We start from the raw sequence: 24,332 nt of genomic DNA, 5'->3' as shown, positions 1-24,332 counted from the left end.
CACAGGTGTTGTTGCTGAGAGCACTTTCCAGTAATCTTTCTGCACACAAATCACCAGCTCAATCTGTTTCCTGGGGAACTTGAACTACAACAGAATGATACTGGGGAGTTTGCAAAATCAAACTAAATATAGGCAGCAGGAAGGACACAAAGCAGGGGAGCCCCAGAAATCTTAGTGGTAGAAACTTTTAAACCTCTTAGGGTACCACCAGGGTATCTCTGCTCAATATTTAAATCCCTGGAAGGGAGCCTCTCATTGGCCTTGTTTGGGTTGGGAATCAGGGCCCTGTGGTGAGAACTACCTGGGGTAGTGGAGAGGAAAGAGAAGCAACCTGTGTCTTCCAGACCATGGTATCTGAAATTTTCTTGGAGGAAGTCAAATAAATATGTGGGTTGAGGATGGGAGCTCTAAGCAGAGGATGTGGTGGCTCATTTAAGATCACACATTGACAAAGAGCACAGTGGTGTCAGGATTCTGGGACAGAGGCAAGTTAGAGATAAAACTCTTGATGTTTTTCCCAAGGTCCATCATACAACTGAAATGGAAGACTATGGCTTGCTGACCAATTCTTGCTCATTTGCGGTTACTTTATATAGGGGGATAAGTGTCCCTTCAGGTGGACTGAGAGTCACCAGAAGATTTAGTGGAAGGACCCTGCCTCTGGGGATGCATATGTAGCTGGTACTAATGAGTACTTTCTATGTATCAGAAAGCCACCAAATACCACTCTTCCTCCCCTGAGTTCAGAACCACCTGACAGACAGACACAGGGGTCATATGGGGCTAGGTCGAAAGATCAGCTTGATTGATAATGGATTGGTGGATGTAGCCTGGGTATACAGCTTCCTAGTACTAGACTCCTACATCAGAGACATCCATTCTCCAACCAGTCACGAGAAGAACTGGCCAGACACCGTAGGCTTTCTCATTAGGGCAGGAGCTCAGCGCATGGCATGTCCACACTGAAAGAATGAGAGGAAGAAATGAATGGAAAATACAGGTGGTATTGAAGAAAGAGCACTCTTCCTGTAGGGGGTCAGATCCAAAATAAAGAAACCAGATGGGGCTGAATCTAACATGCTCTGCTCCTTCTGTATAACTCACCACCCAGAGTGAGGAGGAGTGAGGGGAGGAGGAGTGAAAGGACAGATGTGTCGCTCTGGCTAAAGTCCTTCCATGTGCTCACATGGAGCTGGGGAAGAGGAAGTGTGGAACAACTACTTTCCATATATTTACATATATTAGCATATCTAGTTTCACAACACTATGAAGTATCACTGTCCCCATTTTATAGAAGAGGAAACTGAGGCCAAGGCCATCTTCCAAGGATGTGCTGGCTTGGGATTTGAACCAAGGAACTAAGTGTCCTCTGATCTGAAAGCCCATGTTGTTTTCAGTGCCCTTTACCTGCTCCTCATTTGGAGTGCAGGGGAAGGGGAGGACTCCTGGCTCTCTTCTCCAGCCCTCACAGGGGTCCTGAAACTTCCAGCTCACTTTGGGCCTGGTTGCTTGAGTTACCTCATGTACCTGAGTCCACAAAGGCTTCTATGGGAATGTGACAGATTTGAAGGGGCAGTCACTGGGCCCGTACCAGGAAGGCTGGGAATAGGGCTCCTTTCCTGTGGTGCTAAGCGTTGGTCTCCCCTGCAGGACCTATACCTGCTTGCTAGACCAGGCTGTCCTCAGATGGCCAAAGAGGCTGCCACAAAGGCCTCACCTTGCCTCCCACCAGGACACCTGGGCCAGGGCAAGAGCAGCTGCTTTAGCTCAGCCCTTCAGGTCAGGTCTGCAGTAATCAGCTCCTTCCAAGAAAAGCTGGGCCCAACGGGGTCTCTGTTAGCTTAGGCATGCCCTTTAGGCTTAATTCTCTCTGGTTGTGAAGCCCCAAGACTCAACCCATCCCCAGCTGGCTAGTCTATTCTGTTGGAATCTGACATTTTCCCCAAACCTCGCTTTTCTTTTGGTTTCCTTACAAGCCTTTGTGTCTTCACCAAGTTGTTACATTTCTTGTTTTTTCAGTCTCTGCAGATGTTCCAACCACTACACATCCCCCTTCTCCCCCTCCATACCCATCTTCCTCTTCCTGTCTCCCTTTATCCTTCTGTCTCTTCTTCCTCCTCTCTTCTTATTGCTCATCCCTGACCTCCGTCTCGACCTTCCCCTCTTTTCCTCTCTAATCCTTCCCCTTGAACCCCAGGGATATAAGCCTGTCTGCAGAGGAAAGATCTTTGTCACGTGATTAATAAATCCCCAACATGTTATTTGGTAGAAGGCAGCACAATAGGAGTTTTCTTCTAGAGGCAAAGGGGCCATAAAGGATTTCCAAATATAGAAAATCACCTGAGGACGCTGAGCTCAGGGCAGCTGCAGCAGGGGTGAAGGTGGGTCACAGCCCCCAACCCCCACGGAGACGAAAGGTAACAAAAGGAGAAGGGAAAATTCCATACCTCATTTTATTCTCTTGACAGTTTTGCGCAGAATTACCCCTGTCTGTATTATTATCACTTGTAAAAGCATTTTTTTCATACCATTTAATCTATTAGCCTTTTATTAAAGCCTAGATAAAAGTAGGAAAAAAAAAATCTCATCAACATCAGCCACCAGAAGGGAAATTTCAGACACTGAGATGATCAGATTTCCAAGTTTATTGAAAAACCTATAGATAACTGCATGGCTGCTCATGCTATTTTATAAAACAAGTGCAGCCAGGCGAGCCATTTAATAACGTGGGAATTGTCGGCTGTGCGGATAGTGGACAGCATGAGCTCACCTCATAAAGGCGTAGGCTGTCGTGGAAATGAACACTGGGGCACACTGCGGGCCGGCAGCACAGCGTCACTCTGCAGACTGAGTCTCCCAGCTTCTCGGGAGCCGTCCACAGTGCAGCCAGCCACTATGGGACACGGTGCCTAGGTCTTTCCAAGAACAGTAGAGCCCACACTTATCCCCTCCCATGTCAGCCACACTCTGGAGCTCACATTTGGAGTAGTGAAAGGCTTTCAAAGGTATTTAATCTCACCACAATCATGAGATAGGTATGAAAACCCTCTTTTCCAAATGAAGAAATTGACCACCACAGGAGGGAAGGAACTTTGGTGAATCCACAGAGTGGAGTGGCGGTGCTAGGGTGATTACCTAGGGGTCCAGTTCCAGTTCCTGTTCTCCTTTTGCTCCATTGGGCTTATCCCATCACCAAAAACAGTCTAGAGCCAGAGATGTTAAAGAAACCACCCTTTGACCTGCAGGGTAAGTGTGTGAGAATTGGTGGGTGGGTGGGGATAGGGGAGTCAGGTTTGGGCAGTAGAATGGAGAAGTAATGTATACTCTAAATAGGTTCATTTCCTGACTCCCCCACTTATCTCTGTGACCTTGTATATGTCACTTAACTTCTCTGTGCCTCTATAAAATGAGGAATGATAATAATATCTACCTCATAGGTTTGTGATAAAGGTTAAAAGAGATAATGGATCAAGCATTTAATACAGTATAGTAAGTTGGATAAATGGTATAGAGTTGGGCCTACTTTTGGAATCAAAAGGAATTTGTAAAAGTGCCTCACACATGCCTGTCCTGTAGAGGTGAGCAAGTATTTTCAATCCCTTCCTGATATCTTTCCTGTGGCTAAGAATCCTTACAGGCACTTGGGGCCCCTGCCTTCCTTGCTGTGGACTAGGATGCCTGTAGGTACCAGGTTAGAAGAGCTGCTTCTTGAAATTGCCATGTGACTGTACAATGTGCTATCTGTGGCCCTGCCATTGACTCACAGTATAACCTTGAGCTGACCTCAGTCTTACCTGGATGGGTCCCTGTTTCCTTAGTTATAAAGGGATAAAGACAGAGCTATGTTTGAGGAAGTGTAGTTTGTGAACTTCTACATCAGAATCAACTCCATTGTTGATGGCTGAAAATGTTGATTCATGGGCCTTCAAGTTGGCTCAATCACAATCTCTAATGGTGTTCTAGAGTGTATATTTGTAAAAAGCCCTCTCCACTTGCCCCATGCCCTGGCCTAACTCTCAGAGATTCTGATATAATTGACCATTAATACATCATGAAAGTAAATAATGGATTAATAAATTAAAAATTGATTTACTTTTTAACTTCGGTTGTTTTTAAGATTTTCCCGTTTGTTTTTGTTTTTTAGCAGTTTTACTACATGTGCCTAAATGTGGTTTTCTTTGAACTCCTCTAGTGTTCATAACACTTCTAGAATCTGTGATTTGATACCTTTTGTCAGTGTTGGAAAATCCTCAGTCATCATCTCTGTAAAAATTGTTTCTGACCCATTTGTTGTTTTCCTCTCCGGGACTCCAATTACATGTATGTTGGACCTACTTACCATGTCCCATTATGTCCCATACATGCCCCTCTACTACCACCTGTATTTTCCATTCATTTTTTCCTCTCATTCTTTCAGTGTGGATATTTTCTATTGACCTGTCTGTGAATTCAGTAATCTTTTTATCAGCTGTGTCTAGTTTGCTATTAAATCCATCTATTTAGTTCTTAGTTTTAATTATTGTATTTTTCAGTTCTAGAATTTTCATTTGATTTTTTAAAATAGATTTTAACTCTTTGCTAAAATTAATTTCTTGGACATATTAATCAGTTATTTTGAAAGTCTTTGTGTGATCATTCCAACATCAGAGTCTCCTTCGAGCTTTTTCTTTCTACGTCTATTTTTTCTCTTGGTTTCTGGCCTTGCACATCTCCCAATATACTTCATAATTCATTTATTTAAAAAAGTTTTTTTTTTTTTTTTGAGATGGAGTCTCACTCTGTTGCCCAGGCTGGAGTGCAGTGGCGCGATCTCTTGTCTCACTGCAACCTCCACCTCCCGCATTCAAGCAATTTTCCTGCCTCAGCCTCCCAAGTATCTGGGCCTACAGGCACATGCCACCACGCCTGGCTAATTTTTTTTTTTTTTGTATTTTTAGTAGAGACAGGGTTTCACCACGTTATCCAGGATGGTCTTGATCTCCTGACCTCGTGATCTGCCCACCTCACCTCCCAAACTGCTGGTGTTACAGACATGAGCGCCACCACACCTGGTCTTGTTTTTGTAACTTTTTATTGAATGTCAGGCATTGTGTATGAAAAACTGAAGAGAGAATTTGAGCCTCTGGATGATGCTATTTTCCCCTTAGAGCATTTACTTCTGCTTTTGGAAGTCAAGATAGGGGCAGATTGTTATAATCCAGTCTGGGATTGAGCAGATTTGAAGCCAGGCTTTAGTCTTTGTGAATACTGGCTTATTTGGGTTAGTCCTTATTCCCAGGCCTCAGGAGTTCCTTCTGAAAGCTTGGGTTGCATACCAGGGCCGCTCCTTTTTGGTGATGGCTGCACTACTTTTGTTTCCCCAGGATGGTGGGGCAGCAAAGCTCTGCTTAGCTTTGTAGACTCCTGGCTGCCAGTTTCTACTTCATTTCTCCTCTTGGCTTCTTCACTGATCAGTTTCTACAAAGCACAACTTCTCAGCTTTTAAGTTTTTCTTAAGAATCAACAAATGCTTTGAGGCAAAAAGCTGTGCCAAATATCAGGTTCAGTTCTGTGCTTTCTTTCTCTCTGAGATCTTGGTGCCGTAAGACCTCACCACATTTGATAGCTCTCTGATGCGTTCAAACAGGGCATTTCTATTTGTTCCTGGTAGTAGAGTTGATCTGAATATATTAGCCTATCAAAGGCAGAAATGGAACTCCCTGATAATGGTTTTTAATCTCTTTGGGTGATTTGAATGTAAGATGCACTGGACAAAATCAACTCCTTGCCACATCATAAGAACCACCTTAGGCTGTTGTTTAAAAATGTTGATTTTTCTGGTCCTATCCTAGATGTACTGAACCAGAATTTCCAGAAAAAAAAGACTGATTTGTTGTGTTAGCAAGTGCTTCTGACAAAGGCACACTTGAGAAGCACTGAATAAGTGGCTCTTTAGAGTCCTTCTTGCTCTGGTTGCATATTCTGGTGACCCTAGTGACCCCACCCACCCAATGAACCCTGTATATATAGTGGCAGGAAAGAGCCTGGTTATTCTGATATGCAGAGGGGCAGCATGCTGCCTTTACCACCACCTTCGACTTTATTTTGCATTCTGTAACTCTCTCCAAAGAGAGAGTGGTAGCTCTCTTTGCTGAATTATTTCTAATTTTTTCCATGGACATTTTAATCAGAGATGAAAAATGACTGGTCTTTTGCTAGCAGTTCAATCTAAGAGGAAGTTATTTGCCTCTTAGAGGTACATTAATTTGCAATGGCTTTCATGCAGAAGGCAGAGGGATATTGTGGAAAGGGACTTGGATTCTGGGGATCAGGTATAAGCCCAGGGTACTTGGCTTGGGAATTGTAGTAGTCACTTGCCCCTTCCCTTCCTCCCTCCACTAATGTAAGTTTCCTTTGCCTGCTCGAGGGTATCTCCAAATTAGGTTCTTTTCCAGCTACCAGTGGTAGGACTAGAGTACAGTTCTGACCCTGGTCTCTGGAACCCTTTCTCACCCCTGCTGGCTCCTCTCCAGTGGATTCCCCACTGTCCTGCACCAACTCCCTCCCCTTCGTCTCTCACCCACCTCCTTTTCTCCTTTTCTTCTCTTGTCCTTCCCTTCTCTTCTCCTCACCTCCACCCCAATCTTCTTTCCCCCATTCCAGAATCAGAACAGAGGCAGTAGTGTCCTGTTGTGGACCCTCCCTCAACTGCTTCGGCCTTCTCCAGGACCAGCTGTCAGCAGAAGCGGAGTTCATGCAGGAGGGCAAAATGGTCCAATTCCTTTTCTCAGGGCTATCTAGCAAGACCAGTTCCTGTGGTTCTCTCTGGCTCATGTGAGGATGCTTCCCACTTTGGAGGTGTATGATTGTCCTAGTCCGTGGCTACCCAGTAAGTGCTACTCAAATCAGTAGGAAAACAATGAAGTGTGCCCAGTGGTAAAGGGGCAAAGGACATAAACAGGTAATTCACACAAGAGGAGACACAGATAGCCACAAATATAAGAACTACTTAATTTCACATTTCATCAAAGAAATGCAAGCTGAAACCATGTGAGTAGTAAAAAATAATCAAACCAGTTAAGTTTGGGCTATGATGCAGGGAAATGGACACTCATACTGCTGGGAGAGTGTATGTTTTTTAGTCTTTCTGGAGAGAAAATTGGCAGAATATAACAAAAATCTTATAATTTTCTATGACTTTTGACCCTGTCATTCTACTTTCAGGAATTCATCCCAGTGAAATAATGTATGCGATTTGCAAAAGTTCTATACAAGTATATTCAGCATGAGGCTGTTTTATTGTAATAGTGATGACTGCTGCTACCCAGGGAAATACAACCATACTAATACAATAATAAGGGGTTGCTACATTCATGCCAGTTGTACACTCTGTTGTCATTAAAAACATCATACACAAATATTTAAAGAGGAAGAATGTCCAAGCTCTTTTTTAAAAAAATAAAATAAAAGCAGTGTATCACAATAATTGTATTTTGGTGGGGAGGAACCAGCACAGAAAAAAGATCAATGGATGCAAAATGTTACCATGTCTGTCTTGTGTGTTTTATCATACACAAAAATCTAAGTAATATGATTATTAAAAAAAGAAGAAAACAAAAATACTGATTCCTAGCATGTAGGAAGACTGGCCTGCATTCTAGTCCTGAATTTGCCTCTTGTTCTCTGTGAGGCTTTGGACGGGTCACCTTGCCTCTTTTGATGGGCAGTTTCCTCATCTATAAAGCAGATCTGGCCGCACGTAGCAGCATTCATGTCTGTTCAGTGCTTTACCAGTCCCTTTGCTAACCATTGTTTTACTTTGATCTCACATCTGTGCCTTGTAGATCAGCACTTTGTGGGCTGTTGGCTATTTTACCATCACTTGATAATTCGGTATCTCCAAATTAGGTTCTTTTTCCAGCTACCAGTGGTAGGACTGGAGTGCAGTTCTGACCCTCGTCTCTGGAACCCTTTCTCACCCCTGCTGGCTCCTCTCCAATGGAGAAACTAACGTTATTTTCATGTACTGTGATACAAAGAAAAGCTTCTTAAGGGTTATTGGAGGGCAAGCATTTGAAGGAACTAGAGTAGCCTGGCTAATGACCTGGTGCAGTGGCTGAGTTACAGCTGGTCTGGAGGGCAGATGATCCACAGGGTTGGGTCTGGGGTCAGTTAGTAGTTGAGGATGGGGAGGTTGGGAGCAGATCAAGGCGGGACCGGAACAGGCCTAGGAGAAGTGTTGAAAAAGCCAGAAAACAGTGATTGAGAGAACTGCTCCAGGTTGAGGGGATGCTCTAGGAGTGGTAGCTTTGCTGGAGGTTCAGCTCAGGGTCCTGGGGGTCAGATACCAGGACTTGGAGGCCTCAAGAAAAGAGTGGGGAGCCAGCCCAGCAGGGCTTAGCTGGGCAAAGGAGAGACATTTTTAAGGTTGTGAGCAGGCATGACAGGCACTACTGGAGAGCCCAGAAACAAGGATTAGGCACGTGCAGGCTTACGTGCAAATTGCAAGTCTGCGTTTCTGTAAAACCGACAACAATGGAAAATGTGTAATAGATGGACCAATCTAAAGATAGTCTGGAAAAATGACCTCACTTAAGGAAAAACCAAGCAGTTTACTTCCTGCTCACTAGCAGGTCGAAGCCTAATCTTTAAAACTGATGTCCTTATCTCAGAGCTCCCTAGGTGTTAATGTTAGCCCTCACTGACATGGTCTATCTTCTCTGTAAATACCTTTCCCTCTAACAACAACAATAAAAATGTAGCTTTCTAGCCTACGGGGCTGTTTTTTGTTTCCTAATATGCCCTGAACTGAACTCCTTGGTTTATGGAAGAAGCTCAATGTGAAACTGCAGATGGACTCTTTTATCACAATCCTTTTAATTACTGCACGTACCCAATTTTATTATCCAATTATGGGTAAGATTAAAGTTCATCAAACTACATGTTTTATGTGAAGTTCCTTCATTTCCAAAAGATCAGTGGAACATTAAAGAACAAATGAAACAGTCAGTTGCAGATTATACAGGTTGATTTATCATTGATCTTCCATAAACAGCAAAAACTAGTTCTGATATTTTCCCCAGCATAATAGGCCTATGTATACAGTACACTGTATATCTTTTCATTCCAGCCTTGAAAAAAATATGATATATCCCCAGTGGGAGTCATAATTTCGCTGAATGTATAGTGCTTAAGGCTCCACAGCGCCCAGCCAGTTTGTTACAGCAGATGGATGAGAGCCCACTGTTTCATGAAATTGCTTTTGAATATTTGCAGGATGACCTTTTCCCACACTATCCCACCAAAATGCATTAACTCCTTCTGCATAAGATGGAAAAATGCTATGCCGAACCACGCTCCTGCAAGGTGAAACGTGACAGCCTTTAATATAAAACCTTTCCTGACATGTTCCCTGCTGTCAAAAACAATCTCTGTTTCCCAGAAGTTCCCTTTCAGAGAGAGGAAAGTGGAAGGAGCAGACAACTCCTGGGTGACGTTTACCAAGGTCACGCAGCTGATGTTGGGTGGTGCCAGGATTATAATTCAGGTCTGGCTATCTCCAAAGTGTTTGCTTCTTCCATGCCCCTGGAACACATTATTTATGCCTGTATTGTAGCCTTTATCCTTTTGTTCCATTTTATTTGAGCAATTTGAGCCAATTTTCCTTCCATCATAACGTGGGCTTATGGTTTTATGTCTGTTCCTCTTTGCCACCACTTCAAGTGTACCTTGCATTTAGTAGCTAATTGGTGTATCAATCAGGGTTCAATCAGAGAAGCAGAACCACCGGGAGGTCCTGCGTGTATTAATATATATTAGGTTTTGTTATGGGATTTGTTAGAGGAATTTGGCTTTTGCATCTTGTGCTAGAGCTTGAAGTCCACATACCAGGTTGTTGGGTAGAGAAGATGGATGTGAAGCAGAGGAGAGCGAGAGCATGCTGGAACCCCCAAGCACAAGTTGGAGACCATGGGATGGACTGGGCCCCGGGTTGCTTCTTTTGCCTCTGACCTTGATGGTATAGGTGTTCTACAAAAGCCAGGGCCCCTCATCCTGCAGCCAAGCGTATGTTCCTGGCCTGGGAGTTGGAGAAGCTGAAGCACGATGCAGGGGAGGATGGAGCAGTTGCAGGCCTGGCTGTGAGTGAGATCAGTGGCAGCGTGCGGAAGCAAAAGGCTGCTGCTTCTCTTCTCTCCAAATCTCCCTTAAGGATCTCCCTTGGGGCCTGCCCCAATGGGAAACCTACAGGAGAGGGAGTCCTGGGAAATGTAGTTCATCTTAACCAAGTTGTCACATTAGAAAGTCACTGTGGTCCACTTCTGTCAACTTGACACTCACATGGATCACCTTCAACCATACTCTCCAAATAAAGACAAGAGCAAAGTCATGCTTCTGCACAACATGACACAACCAATGCACATACAGCCAAACATGTGCTCACCCTTTCCCTAGAAGAGGATAGAAAACCCCTTTTTGTCTTGAAGTAACATCTGCTCTTTTCTTGGCTGCTTCACACTCCCCCTTTGATACATGTAACTTAAATCCTGAGATACACGTGCAGTTGCTACTAACCCCATCTATGTAGATGATAAAGGAATGGCAGAGGTGGAAACACATATGTGGTTCATATATATGAACATGTATATCAAAATTAGACATACTCACAAATATTATAATCCTTATTTCTGCAACTGGTCACATGGTCATAGCTGGTATTTACAACCACCTTTATTCATTGTTCATTCAACATTTCTTTTGCCTTCAGCAAGAACGGCAGGTTGTAGGTCTAGGCCAGGAATCAGAAAACTTTTTTTTAAAGGGTCATATATTAAAATGTAGGCTTTGAGGACCTTTCAGTCTCTGTCACAACTACTCAACTGGGAATAGCTGTGTTACAACAATAACTTTATTTACAAAAACAGGATTTACCAAGCTGGATTTGGCCTGTGGGCTATAGTTCACTGATCACTGGCCACAGCCATGAGCAGTCCTGCCTGAATTGGGTTGTATTGTAGTTTTACATTGACTTTAATCATAGAACAAGGGAGTATTAAAAGGCACCCCAGAGTATTTCCTGAATCCCAGACATGCTCCTTCTTACCCTATTATGTAGGACCAACCCATTTTACCCGTGAGAGTCAGGATCAATCATTCCTGCCAGTGCAGTGACCCCTGTTGCCTGATGACTCAATGACAAGAGGGGCTCAGAGTGGCTGGGTGGCAGACTCAGCATCCAGGTCAATGGAACCACTGGTGTGTCCTCTGGTGGAAGCATTCTTCTCTGTAGTTGTGAGACCTCTAGACACAGAGCCTAACGTCATTGGGATGAAACGTGTAACTTTTGTTAGTAGATATCTAAGAATAATAGGGACAGGAGCCACTTTGTCCCTGGTTAGAAGCTGCTGGCCCCTGATGGAAATAGTAGAATTTAGCAGTCTCCATATTTTTATTCAGTTAGCAAACACTTATTAAGTACCTACTGTGATGCCTGGCACTGGCTGGAATGCAATGGTCACCAAGACAAAGATTGTTGCTCTCTTTCTGGAGTTCCCAGTCTAGCAGGGGAGATAGACATTACACAAATCAGCAGACACAGAGTTACAAATGGATGCTGTGATAGAAAATAACAGAGGGGACCTACTTTAGTTAGGGGGCCATAGAAAGCCTCTCTAGGAAATGACTTTCAAAATGAGACCTGAAAAATAAGAAAAGTAGATTTATACTAGGACCAGTGGGAAGAGCATCCCAGGCATGGAGCAGCTTGATAAAGGCCCTGGTTTTTTCCAATCCAGTTTGATGGAGAAGAGTGAGCCCTGGAAAATGTGGCATAAACTTGGAGAGAGAGTCACAGGATGGATTATGCAAGGCTGCAGGGCCAAACGGTTAGGATTTTATGCATTGGGTATATTGAGCAGCCATGGAAAGGTGTTAAGCAGGGATGTGGCTGCTTTGGTTGCTGGTGGAGAGTGATTGGTAGGAGGGCAGGAGAGGATGTGAGGAGATAAGGCAAGAGGCCCTTCCGGTCATGCCAGTAAGACACGAGGGCACCTTGGGTCAAGTGGTGGTTGTGAAAATAAGTGGGTGGATACTGAAGATATATTTTGAAGGTAGTATTGCTAGTGCTTGCTGATGGTTTGATTGTAGAGGAAAATGAAAAAGGAGGAATCAAGGATGACTCTCAGATTTTGGGCAGATGGGTGCTTCTGCTATGTATGTACTAGAGAAGATTGGCAGAAAAAGAGGGTAAAATGAATTTTTTATTGTAGTAAAATATATATAACATAAAATTTATCATCCTAACCATTTTAAAGTGTACAGTTCAGTGACATTCAGTACATTCACATTATTGTACAGTCATCACCATCACCCATCTCCAGAATTTTTCCATCTTTTCACTCTGAAACTATGTGACCATTAATCAGTAACTCTTCATTCTCTGACCCCCCTCCTGCCCTTGGCAACCACTATGCCATTTTCTGTTTCTATGAATTTGACTACTCTAGGACCTTGTATAAGTGGAATCATACACTATTTATCTTTTTGTGATTGACTTATTTCACTTAGCATTATATCTTCAGGGTTCTTCCATGTTATAGCATGTGTCAGAATTTCCTTCCTTTTCAAGGCTGAGTAATATTCCATTGTGTGGATATACCACATTTTGTTTATCCACTCATCTCTCAATGAACACTTGGGTTGCTTCCACTTATTGACTATTGTGAATAGTGCTGCTATAAACATTGATGTACAAATAAGGGCTCAAGTCCCTGCTTTCATTTTTCAGAAGTGGAATTGCTGGACTATAGGAGAATTCTGTGTTTAATTTTTTGAGAAACCATATTGTTTCCATAGCAACTACACTATTTACATTCCCAGCAACAGTGCACAAGTGTTGCAATTTTTTATACCCTTGTCAACATTTATTTTTTATTTTTTAGTGATAGCCATTTTAATGCATGTGAAATGGTATCTCATTGAGGTTTTGATTTGCATGAAATACAAATTTAAGTTTTGACATGCTGGGCTTGAGATTCTTGTGAGACATCCCAGTGGAGGTGTCAGGCAGACAGTTGGATGTCAGAGGCTGGAGTTCTAAAGAAAAGTAGGGTTAGAGGTTAATGTTTGTGTCACCAGCACATAAGTGATTGTGCAGGGCCTGGAGGAGGCCACTGAGAGAGTTAAAGGAGAGCACCCAGACTGGGTCCTGTGGAAATCAACCAATTAGAGGTTGGGGAGGAGAGGAAGAAGTGGTAATTGCCCTGAGTGGAAAAGCCAGTGCAGTATGGGAAGCGGGAGAGTGGTCCTGTAGAAGCCCAGAGAGGAAGCTGCTTTGAGTAGGATGGAGTGGCCACCTGTGTCAGGGGAGCTACGAGGCCAAGTGAATTCAGGTAGCTTGGGTCATCTAGATGCCGTGCTGGTGCGGAAGGGATTTGAGGAGCTGGGGCTCCAGCAAGTGTGAGGTGAGTTTGAACTATCATGGACAGTTTTCACTGTAGCCACTGAGGTTACTGCTTTCAGAAACTGTATCATTCAATTCTGCATTCCCTGTCTGCAGGTTGGTGGAACCTGCAGAAGTGCCCATTGTCCTTTCCTGTTTTAAGTGGGTAGAGGACAGCTTTTCCATGAGGTTCCATATTAGGCCTTGCTAAAGCCTCTTTCTGGAATGGAGAGTCAGCAAAATTGTTGGGTCCAAAAGAGGGGTGCTTATGCAAATTGGGATGGTATAGTTGGCTCTGTGAGTGTCCTGATATATAGAAATGTATGTCATTTAGGGCTTGCATTGGTTCCATGTGACAGAAAACTCATCTAACTGTGGTGTAATCACACAAGAGTTGGTTTTTCACATGTAACAAGAATCCTAAAGAAGCCTGTCCAGGACTGGTTCAGTTCCTTGAAGGATAAACCAAAAGTCCAATTGTCCAGGTTTCTTTTGGCTTTCTGCTTTGCCATTGTTAATGTGTGCTTTTTATCTGCATGGTTGCAAAATGGCTGCTCTTCTTCCAGCCCTCACTTTCACATTCCAGGCAGGAAGAAGATAGAAAGGCAAAGGCACAGACCATGCCAGCTGAATCAGTTTTGTTTTCCTAAGTTCTCACACAGTAGACTTCTGTTTGCATCTCATTGGCTGGATGGGTTCACCTAGTCTAGCTGTAGTGGAACTGGAGAGGTATTTTTAATTGGACATATTGCCATGCTGAACAAAATCAGAGTCCTATTGTTGGAACAGAATATGGAGAGAAGGAGAGAATGGGTATTAGCTAAGCCACTAGCAGCAGTGTCTACTGCAGCTAGGAAGAAAGAGTGATGGGTTGGGGGTTCAGGAGAGGAGGAGGCAGAGCATGAGAATCGCGGTGGCTCATGCCTGTAATCCCAGCACTTTGGGAGGCCGAGGCAGGTGGATCACCTGAGGTCAGGAGTTTGAGACCAGCCTGGCCAACATTGTGAAAACCCATCTCTACTAAAAATTAGCTGGGCGTGGTGACACACACCTGTAGGCCCAGCTACTTGCAAGGCTGAGGCAGGAGAATTGCTTGAACCTGGGAGGCGGAGATCGCACCACTGCACTCCAGCCTGGGCAACAGAATGAGATTCCAACTTAAAAAAAAAAAAAAAAAAAAAAAAAGGAGGCCCAGCGCAGTGGCTCATGCCTGTAATCCCAGCACTTTGGGAGGCCGAGGCGGGCGGATCACGAGGTCAGGAGATTGAGACCATCCTGGCTAACAGGGTGAAACCCTGTCTCTACTAAAAATACAAAAAAAAAAAAAAAAATTAGCTGGGTGTAGTGGCGGGTGCCTGTGGTTCCTGCTACGCGGGACGCTGAAGTAGAAGAATGGCGTGAACCCGGGAGGTGGAGCTTGCAGTGAGCCGAGATTGTGCCACTGCACTCCAGCCTGGGGGACAGGGGGAAACTCTGTCTCAAAAAAAAAAAAAAGGAAAAAAAAAAAAGAGAGAGCAAGGCCACTGATGCCTCAGTGGTGCTCATTATAAAGCTGAAATGTCATGTCAGCAGTTTTTAAACGGACTTGAACTATTTTCACCTCTTTCTAAATCGGTCTTTCTTGACTCAGCAAATACCCAAAATGTTTCCTGTTACTCTAATTTGTACCCTCATTTGAATCTGCTTCTTTACAAATGCCCAACTCATGAGACCATAACATTTTTCTTTATTTATAAATAATTCTTTCTGGCTGTTTAGGAAAAGAAAAAGATGGATAATTAAAAAACACATAATTACCCCCAAACTACATTAATTCTACTTTGGTGTCCCAGCAGGGAACTCCATCCTGTAGAATTCATGAATGCCTGACCTGGAGAATTGTAATGAAAAAAAGTCACAGGAGACCAACATGTTGAATTATTGATTAGAAGGGGTTTTTCCAGGCTCTTTTGGCTTGATTATACACTCTAAAAGAGGCAACACAGAGGGAGAGACTGAAGATGCAGAGGTTTAGAGTGGGTAAGAGATGGGAAACTGCTGTGTTGCATTTACCTTTTTATGAAGCTGTAGCTGTGGAGTTCATGGGCAGTGGCTCAAAAAAAGGGGTCTTGGAGGAGGAACTTAAGGATTGAATAATAAGAGTCCCATGCTTGCTCAGCAGCACAGATACCAAAACTGGACCTATACAGAGATGAGCATGGACCCTTTGCTAGATGACGTGCAAATCTGTGAAGCATTCCATGAAAAAAAAAAAGAGAGATCCCTTTTTCGGTCTTTTGACAAAGAGATTTCTACATATGAATACTGTGCTTATCCCTTCGAGTGGGCAGGTGGACCAGGAGCCTTCCTTCACTGCACACTTACTCTGAGAATCCTGGCATCTTAACACAGGCTCCCCAGAACCCCATTTTCCTGAGAATCATGTGCTGGGCTTCCTGGGAGAAATAGTAGAGAGGCCTCCTGGGACGAAGGCCTGATTTTGGGGCAAAGGGATCAAGATTTTGGAACTAAGTCTGCTCTATGCTCGCAAAGGAACATCTAAATAACCTAGAAAGCATCCCGGGAAGGGTCAGTTGCTGGGCCTGGCTTCTAGCTAGGATGCTTTTTTGTGGGTAATGCTGGGTGCTGTCATTCTGGTGGCTGCTAAGCCAGCCCTGGGTTGCTCATCACCACCACCTGTGAGGTTGGCAGTGCCCTCTGGGACCCCACCCCTGCCTGCTGCTTTCTGCCTTGCTGGCAGCATTCTGTGGCCTTCTCTCATCTCAGTCCATCCAGAAGCTGCGGCATGTGTCCCTTGCTCTCCCAGAATGGTCCCTGGCCCCTTCGCCCTCAGACACAGTGGGTGCCCCCCTCCCTTTTATCAGAATTCTGCTCACTTGTCACTTCCTCCAGGAAGAGTTCTGGCACCTCTTTTTCCTATACTAGGTCAAGGCCTCCTGTTAAACACTTTCCAATGTCTGGTGCTTTTTATTCTTATAGTTTATTGCGGTTTGTAATGAAACGTTTATTTACAGGATGAGTTGCTTAACATCTATCTTTGTCATTAGGCTGTATGCCCCACCAGTGCAGGTGCCATGCCTGATGTTGCTTACAGTGATATCTCCAGAGCCTTCCTCACCACTGGGCACATAGTAGGCTTTGACTAAACAACTCTTCCTCTCCACCCCCTAAGGCTGATTTACAGTTCCCATTTTATGAATGTGGAGGCTCAGAGGAGTTCATTGACTGACCTGAGGTCACACAGTAAAGGTTACTGGTGAGGGTTGAGCTGGAATTCACACCCACATCTGGGAGGTGCGAATTCCAGCTCAACTCCTGCACCCAGGGAGTGGGCGCTAGTGAGCCTGGAGCAGAGCAGATGGCAGCAGCCTCGTCCTAACACCAAGGATCTTGCTGCAGCGGGCAGTGCCGTGGACTCGCACACCCTGGATTCGTTGTTGGTGGCCACTCTCCTTGTCTGAATGATGTCCCCTGTGTCCCCTTGTGCTAGTGGAACCTGTGAGCCTGTCCCCAGTGGGTACATGAGGACCCACTATAAGGCCACTTTTCTCCAGCCAGGCTGGGCCTTAGGATGCTCAGCCAGAGTCCCCACCTCGCCATGCCTGGATTCCTTCCTTAATTTGACCCTTTGGAATCAGGGCACACCTTTGCCAGCAGGACACCATCCTTCGTTGCTGTGTGACAGTTTTGAATTTAGGGCAGATTCACCTAGAGCTGGCTATTCCACCATTGTGCCACCCACAGACACTTCCATCTCGCCCCCCTTGTCCTCCGAGACTCAGCAGCTGGCACTGTGTCCCTGACCCAGATCATGTGTCTGGACACTGCCTGCCTCCTGTGGGTGCTGGTTCCATGGTGGCCCAGGAACCCTTGCTGACAGCAGGGCCCCTCAGCCAGGGCCTGGCACGCTCTGCCCAAGCAGATGGCGCTGGAATGTGATGAGACTCCCTTTCAGGGAGGGAGTGGAGAGAGGAGGGTTGGACACAGGACCTGGGTATTATTTGGAATCACTTTGTCACTGGAGATGTACCAGGTGCATCCTTAGAGCTCAAAGCAGAGTGACCGTGCTGCAGCCAGATGGCCTCTGAAGCTCCCAGCACAGATCTGCGTCTCCTGGCTGGGGAAGGAGGCAGGCTGAGGGGTGGAGAGGCCTAGAGGGTGGATGAAGGAGAGCCAGTGTGAGCATCTGGCCTTGTTCTCTCTCCCATCACTGTTACTCTTCTTCTAGTCCCTTCCTTCTCACACTGTTACTTCAAACCCCTTTCTGTAAAATCATGCAACCAATGTTACTGAGTGTCGATTATGTTCCAGATCAGCTGTGCTTGGCTCTGGGGCTCCATAGCTCTGCCTTGTTGGAATTTCAGTCTAACAGGAGCGATGCTCTAGAGAGGGGCAGGTCACCACCAGACAAGTGTGAACTTTCCCTGTGACATGCACTCTGAAGGAGCAGGACATGGTGTGATGAAGGTCCATTATAGGGGGAGTGGACTAAGTCGGGGAGATGGAAGCAGGCTTCCTGGGGAGATGATGCCGATGCAGCCATCTGAAGGACGAGCGGGAGTTAACTGGGAGAAGAGAGGAGGAAGGGTGTGCAGGCTGGGAACAGAGGGTGCAGGGTCTATCGTTTGAGGGACAAGCAAATTTGAGGGAGTCAGGGAAGGCCAAGGTGGTGAAAGTGGAGAGATCCAGGGGGCCATGGTGAGAAGGGACTCTGCTGGCTTCTAGGATAAAATCCAGGGTGTGCAGGGCCATGGGAGGTTCTTTCCTATTGTGGGCTGAGGGGATGCAGGTTTCCCAGTAGGAACAGGAGGAAAGGGCGTGGTGGTGATGGTGCCAACCGTCACCGTCATTAGACCATTAGCTGACACTTCCTGGTGCCTGCTGTGTGCCGGGCCCTGCTCTGAAGGCTTCAAGAATTCTCAGAAAGAAGGGAAAAGGGTAAGGGGCAGGGAAGACTTCCAAAGCCTTTCCGGGCTTTATTTGGAGTCAGCACAAAGGGAATACTAGCAACTTCACATACACACACACACACAGACACACATACAAACACTCAGACACACACACACACAGACACACATACAAACACTCAGACACACACACACACACACACACGGATACACAATTTCTCTATGCTAATTAACATGAGTACTTTATAAGTCAGTTTGGGTTGTCAAATGCCGGACATAAAGCCGAAATGATTTAAGAGATTGGAAAGCCAAGATGATATGAATGCCTTTTACCTACAATTTTTAAATACATTGGAAACCTAAAAACGATATTCTTTACAAGCAAATTAAATGTTATTTGTTTGTTTTTTAAAGAGGTAAGTCATATGGTGGGTTTAGAACCGGTGTCTTCAGAGATCAGAGTCATCGCTTCCTTTATTAGAAAGCAGAGGAGTCAGGAGACGTGCCATTTAATGCTGTGCAGCACCAGAGTACTTTTCTTTCTCTGGAGTGGACTGCGTGCATCTTACTAATGTTTGTGGCAGTCGTCTGATAATAGACTGCATTAGAAAATGTTACGCTTTTATTTCAGAGCCAATGTTTTGAAGGGCTTTACAGGAAAGAAGTGGGTTCTTATCTCTGCCACATGACCTTGAGGAAAGGTGAAAATCTCTTTCCTGCTAAGAGTTGGTGCATGATTTAGAATTCTAGGAGCAAAAAGTCATTCTGCCCATAGGAGTCTAGCTCACATCCCACTGTGGAAACTAATCTAACATGCAGTTTCCTCATCTGTAAGTGGGGACGACAATATTCTCTTTTAATAAGGTGGAGATTAAATAGAAGGATTCAGGCGAGAACATAGAGCATGTGGCAAGCTCAGTGAACGTGAGTTGTTGTCATTTACGTGCACGTTGACATGGGAGCACATTCACAAACCCCTCCAGATGCATAGTCACAATGAAACACGTGCATACATGCGCGCGCACACACACACACACACACACACTCAGAGGTTTGCTGAAATTCTCCAACAGAAAAGTAATTGTCGTTGTTTTTTTGCTTGTTGGATTGGGTTTGACTGGGGCCAGGGTGAGTTTGACTTAGAAGGTAAATGACCCCACCACTCAGCCTCCCCAACCAATGCCCAACTATGCCCTTGGTGGCTTCCTGCTGACTCTCAGGTATCTTGGATCTCCAACCCAGCCTGAGTGACCATATTACCCCCACAGGGATCAGAGCAGCCAGTCCAGGTGCTTAAGCCATCACTGGGACCTGCGCTGGCAGCCAAGAAGCTGAACATGGTGGCCAAGTGAGTAGAGGAGCTGTGCCCCTTCAGGCTACCTCCTGCCCGGGCCCCACCGCCTAGGGGAGCAGAGAGGACAACTGCCTGGTCAGCTTCACCTTTACTCACTCTGGCACCTCTGCCTGGAATACCCTCTCCACACCAACACTCAGGTCCAGCATCACCCACTCTCTTGGCCTGGCTCAGATGCCATTTCCCCCCGCAGGGCCCTTTGGATCCCCCTCCTCACCTCCTCTGAGCCTTTTTCTTTGGACCTCTCTTACAGAATTCAGCATGTCTACCATGTACTATGCCCATCAGATCTCCCGGAGTGTGGTCACCCCCAACACTCCACATGAAGCTGGGCTCAGAGAGCATTTGATGATCAGAGCTGCTCCAGGGATCCTGTTTCCACAAAGGCACTGTCCCGAATTTGAGTTTGATCAGGTCACTCCCTTGCTTTAAATGCTTCATTGGCCCCCTCAGCACTTAGGATAAAGTCCACTCTTTCTCATGCCTCTAGACTGTTTGGTTTGATGCCTCCCTACTTTTCCAGCCTCATTTCCCCTCCCTCCCTCTCACCAGGCTCCAGCTCCCTTCACCAGTGCAGGGAGAGTGCCAAGCTCATTCTTGCCTCCAGGCCCTTGCACATGCTAAGTCATCTGCTCGGAATTTCCTTCCCCTTCACCTCACCACCCCTACTCATCCTTCAGGTCTGAGCTCAAATGTCACTGAGAGATGTCTTCCCTGACATCCCTTCACCTTCATCCACAGTTCAACTTACACTCACATGTACTTATCATTCATTATTATTTGGAATTGCTTATTTGCTTTTGTGATGGTTTAAGGCAGGCATCCCCACTGGAACTCCAGGAGGGCAGGGCAGATTCTGTCTTGGTCAGCACTGTATCTGTAGCACTTAGTACAAGGTTTACATAGAGCAGAAAAAAAATTATTTTTGTGAAGAGAGGCACAAATGCCATGAGGCCTGAAAGATCTCCCTTTTGGGCTCATATTTCTCCTGAAATTGCCCTTTTTGCACGTCTTGTTTTGGAATCCAAGTCTGCCCTGAGTTTAGTTCCTTGCTTGTGAAACGTGGCTCTGCAGTGTCAATGATCCAACTTGAAGCAGCTGCTGCCAAGCCCGTGCTCCTGGCCCTCAGGTCTTGGGTTCAGCAGGAACTGGCCACATTCCAAATACTGGGGTCTGCAGCTCTGGGCGCTTGTGCACAGCATATTGCAAGTGCTGAGAAACTAACCACCCACCAGATCCTGGCCAGGGCAGATGACAGTAACTCCATCATTTCCCTCAGGCAGGGGTAACATTGAGGAGTGTATTCCACACCACTGTCCACAGTGTTCTTGTGGGGTAAGCTCCTGTCACCCATAACGGTGGCTGGTTTGACACGGCACTCTTTACTGGCTGACTTCTCTTCTTTGTCTTCTTCCGACTCCCCACCCCAAACAAACTACTTGACCTTGAATCCTTATCACGGAGTCTACTTGTGGAAGAATGCAAACTAAGACAGGCACTGTTGCTGCATCATACTCTACTGTTCCATTATTATGACTACACAATAAACACACTGGCAACACGCTTCTGCACATGTTTGCTCATCAAATCCTCCCATGAACCCTATGGATTAAATATTCTTGTTTTGCGGAGAGGGAAATAGGGATACATCAGAGAGGTAAATCAATTTGCCTAGTGCTGACCGGTGAATCAGCTGGAGGCCTGGCCTGCTGCCCAGGGCACTTTCCTTTCCAACACCGGGACCCATAAGGCTGTGCATATGTGGCACCAAGTGGATAAGAGTGTGGAGACAGAGCTGGCGGGGAGGCCCAGGCTGTGAAGGGTGTCCTCATGCCCTGAGATAATCTATACACTTACAGAAGAGCATTCGGATGATCAGTCATGGACGGCCACACACATGTCCCGGGAGACTCATGCCTGCACACAAATGCCAGTGTGTGCACACTTGGTCCCACATGTGCAGAAACCTGTTAGTGGCAATTTCAATTTCCTAATTAAAAACAAACAAGGTAGGCATGTTCTATCCAGTGTCCCACACTCGAGCTTATGGAATCCAAGGGCTTCCTCCGGTCATCTGGCCCAGCCACCTGCATCTGACCTGAACCAACATGGAATGAGGTCTTGTCAGCTAAGAAGCGGTGCTTAACCAGCCATTGAGTGAGCTGTTAGGGACCCTGGAATAATTACAGCCTTCTCAAATGAGAAGATGAAGAGGGGTTTGTGTGTGTGTGTGTGTGTGTGTGTGTGTGTGTGTGTGTGTGTATTTTTTGATAGTTTGAGATTTAAAATTACATAGTAGAACTAATAGGCCCTTTCTGTCTCATAATTATGTTTGTCATGATACAAACCCTTAAACGTTTGGCTGCTGGTCTTGGATGAAACTCCCAGCCTCAGATGGAATTGTAATGCCATGATGAGCCATTATGCTGTGGCCAAGGGTAGTCCCTCTGTGACACTTGCTGCCTGGCAGTGCTGTTGTTCTCAGCATGTACAACAAGGGCTCATATCAGAAGGAGGTTATATTTTCCATGGAGCTGTCACAGGGGCCCAAGGACTAGGAGGCAGGAGCTACTGGCTCAGGAATCCTTGGGAGTTAGATGGGACCTGGGACTCTGTCATTTCCCCCTTTGCTGGAAACACAGAGGTTTGAGAATGCTACAGTCCAAGCAAGAGTGGTACTGGGCTGCCTTCATCTATATGGAGATTATTCCTTCAACAGAGCAATTGCAGATAATTGAACTTTAAATTGTTCTATCCCTAAGAATAATGAACGTTGAGACCGTTCCACCAGGATGATGAGTTTAGTCCTGGAATAGATGTCGTACCAGTCGGGTGGTGAACTGCACTGAACATGCCTGGGGTGATGTTAGGAAGACAGCAAGCTGAAAATTAGCATTCCAGAAGGGATAAAGCCATCTGCATACAATATTAGAAGATTTTATGACATTATGTTTCTAGGTAGTTTGGACTCCCTGAGTTAGTTAAGAAACTTAATTTTCTTTCCATCACAAATACCTTAGGGATCTTTTGGTTGCAAGTAAGAGAAATCAATGTGCTTATTAAAGTAAAGGGAGATGCTTTATGAGTGAGGCAGGATAACCTGGTAGAGAAATTAGGTGTTTTCTCCTTCCTTCTCTCAAAAGGCTGGCAAAAGACTAGCTCCTTATTTGGGAGGACTGATGTAGTCTTCGCTTTGAGGGAGAAGAGAATTTTTAAAAGTCAACTTTAAATATCAGTTTCATACTCTAAAATGTATCAGTTCAAAAACTGTAATTTGATGTGCTTTGACAAAGGTGTAACCGCCACCACAATCCTGAAAGAGAACATTTCATCACCCCCATGAGCCCCTTTGAGCCAGTCCCCTCCCAACACCTGGGCCGCTGGTATCACTGATCTGCTTTCTGTCACTGTTTTGCTTTGTGAAGATTTCATAGAAATGGACTCTACAGTGTCTGTTGGTGTCTGACTTCTTTCACTTTGCATAATACTTTTGAGAGCTGTTCATGCTCTCACATGTATCAGTAGTTCTTCCTTTTTATTGCTGAGTAGTATTCTGTTGTATAAGTACACCACAATTTATCTGTTCAGCAATTGATACATATTTGAGTTTCATTTCTGAATAAAGTACGTGCCTTTGTGTGAACTTAGGTTTCCTTATCTCATGGGTAAATACCTAAAAGTAGAATTTCTAGGCTGTAGGGTAAGTGCATGTCCCATTTTATAAGAAACTATAAAACTTTTACAAAGTGGCTGTACCATTTTGCATTGCCGCCATCATGTATGACAGTTTCAGTTGTCCCACATCCTTGACAACTCTTGGTATTAATCAGTCTTTAATTTTGGCCATTCTTGTGAGCATGTAAGTGTATCTCAAGGTGGTTTTAATTTGCATGTTTCTAATGAATAAAGATATTGAGCATCTTTTTTTGTTTATCTTCTTTGGTGAAGCAACTATTCAGATTGTCCACTTTTAAAGTTGAATTCTTTATATATTAGATGAATTCTTTATATATTTTGGATGTAAGTTCTTTATCAGATAGATAATTTGAAAATATTTTCTAGTCTGCACTTATCTTTTAATTTTCTTAACAATGTCTTTTACTTGGAGTGTTTATGTTGTTTACATTATTTATTGAAACTTTAAAAATTTTAGGCTGGGTGTGGTGGCTCACACCTATAATTCCAGCACTTTGGGAGGCCAACAGGCAGGCAGATCACTTGAGGTCAGGAGTTCAAGACTAGCCTGGCCAACGTGGTGAAACCCCGTCTATACTAAAAATACAAAAATTAGCCAGGCATGGTGGCATGCTCCTGTAATCCCAGCTACTCAGGAAGCTGAGGCAGGAGAATCACTTGAAACCGAAAGGTGGAGGTTGCAGTGAGCTGAGATTGTACCACTGCACTCCAGCCTGGGCGACAGAGTGAGACTCTGTCTCAAAAAAAAAAAAAAAAAAAAAAAAAAATTAAATGTAATTTCAGACTTAGAGGAAAGTTGCATGAATAATACCAAGAATTCCAAGATACACTTCGCCCAGATTTCCCAAATGTTATTATTATTATTTTTTTAATATTTGCTTGCTTTCTCTTTCTCTCTCCCTGGCCTCCCACCTTTGTTTCTCTGTGTTTTCACATGGTTCCTTTCTGTATAGGCCAG

The 24,332-nt window shown here is 44.9% G+C and overlaps 1 long non-coding RNA gene across 1 annotated transcript in view; it reads left to right on the top strand.

Annotated features, from left to right (window-relative positions):
- Window positions 1-23,599, top strand: part of LOC129527127 (uncharacterized) — a 28,714-nt gene extending 5,115 nt beyond the window's left edge. Inside the window, exon 2 of the long non-coding RNA XR_008672069.2 lies at window positions 6-23,599. This is a non-coding gene — a long non-coding RNA (uncharacterized lncRNA). The remainder of the gene's footprint in view (window positions 1-5) is intronic.
- The last annotated feature ends 733 nt before the right edge of the window (window positions 23,600-24,332 follow it).

Source organism: Gorilla gorilla, chromosome 16 (genome assembly GCF_029281585.2).
Source record: "Gorilla gorilla gorilla isolate KB3781 chromosome 16, NHGRI_mGorGor1-v2.1_pri, whole genome shotgun sequence".
NCBI classification, from domain to species: domain Eukaryota; kingdom Metazoa; phylum Chordata; class Mammalia; order Primates; family Hominidae; genus Gorilla; species Gorilla gorilla.
The sequence above is the reverse complement of the archived record's forward strand: the minus strand, read 5'-3'. Positions and strand labels throughout refer to the sequence as shown.